Here is a 1829-nt window from a genome sequence, read left to right as displayed (position 1 = left end):
TGGATCACTTGGGTTGTTACCGACATCTGGTGGAAATTTCATGTCATTAACACCTCTAGTAATATATTTACTGAGAAAAATGGTGACGTTTTCAACACTTATTTTACCCGGTGTTTTACAAACACACAAATTATTCATAAACATATGATGATGATGATCAATCAATTACCACTCGACCAACCCTTTCCCCTCCCAAAACAGAAACACAAACAACAACAAGCAGGAAATCAATATTGGACATTAATTTAGGCCCAGTGTTACTTATAAACCTGTTACTGATATTCTAAAAATTGACCAACATCGGCTGATAACAATATTAATGCAGATATATTGTGCATCCCTGTTTAAAACCCATAAGGTTTTATATTAACTATGTATGAATTCCATAAMTTCCCCCATTCCTCAAGTTTAGTTTGCAATTAGAGGAGAATAAACATCTCTGTGGTCAGGGCTTGAGTCATGTCTTTCCATTAACTCTATATTCCAAACACTTGTTTTCTTTTAATATTTAATAAWGCTAAAATAAAAGAGGTTGGGGAAAATTGTGTATAAAACATTATGATTTTCATTATGATTATGATTTTGCCATCCACTTTGGTCTTCTTAGTGTTAATATGCAGTTCTAAATGAAACTCTTATTCTAAACTGAGGTCATTCAAGCAGCTAAGATATTAAGTGCTCTTGAGCTTCAATAGATCTGAATAACCCATTTAAATTTTAAACTCATAAACATGTTGAAATGTTGAATCCTGGCTTGTTTCAGTGGTCAGGGCGTGAAAAACATCATTTCACCACAAAATCAGCTGAAGTTACAGTGAACAGTRTTTGATTTATTTTTTATCATGCCCAGGATCCATCCTGGCCTCTTGCAGTTTGTCACTTAGCGTATTTACTTTTCTTTCTGCTCATTTTGAAGTCCCCTTTTTCCTGACGGGCTCATTAAACAGCAGCCTCCAGGAAGAAAGCCCCAGGTTACAGCCTCACATTTCTGAGCCGAGCGGCGAGGCTCGGGCGCCCGGCTTTAAATGAGGCCTGGCCTCTTTCCTCTCGAGGCGCTGCAGAGAGAGCAGCCAAAAACCTGCTTTCACTTTTATATATTTTCATAAGTCACTTTGTTGCTCATTAAACTTGATATTTTTCWCAAGAAACAGCATCTTTTTCCCAAAAACCCTGATGTTAAAATGTTTGTTTAGCATGTTTTTACTTTATGGGGGTTTGGACGGCGGAGCAGAATAAACACCAGCACAGAGGCGGATTTGTATCATGGAACATAATGTTTTTGAAAGTCCCAGTTTTTCTACATCTGGTGGTTTGTGTCTCCGTTTGATCTGAAGTGTAAAGTTGAAAACGCAGTGAAGAGATGGGGAGCAGAGACTTCATACAACACTGCTGTACAAAGGTCAAAGTTTTTTTAAACATTTTTTCAATGTCACTCATCCATTTTTGGGAGGTTGTGGCTGAGAACATTTTTTTATTAAAAAAATGCCTGCTGACAATATTTGTCAGAAAAATAAAATGAATTAAAATTTAATTAACACTTTGAGTCAATAGCTGCATGTGACAGAATMAAAGCAAAACAATAAAACCTAGTAGAGGGTGAAAAAACCACATTATGTCTATGTGTGTATCAGTGAATTCACCAGTATATACAGTATATTCTTGCAAACAGACAAAATAACCTATAAAAGAATTATAAATAGCTGAATGGACAGAAGTAGGATCACTTTCTACACTGATCAAAGTGTAAATTTTCAGACATGCTATGCTTCCAAATGCCCATAAATGGATTTCATGTAACCATTGTGTAGTAAAAACCCAATAAATTACCA

The sequence above is a fragment of the Austrofundulus limnaeus genome, unplaced genomic scaffold (genome assembly GCF_001266775.1).
Source record: "Austrofundulus limnaeus strain Quisiro unplaced genomic scaffold, Austrofundulus_limnaeus-1.0 Scaffold53, whole genome shotgun sequence".
NCBI classification, from domain to species: Eukaryota; Metazoa; Chordata; class Actinopteri; order Cyprinodontiformes; family Rivulidae; genus Austrofundulus; species Austrofundulus limnaeus.
The sequence above is the reverse complement of the archived record's forward strand: the minus strand, read 5'-3'. Positions refer to the sequence as shown.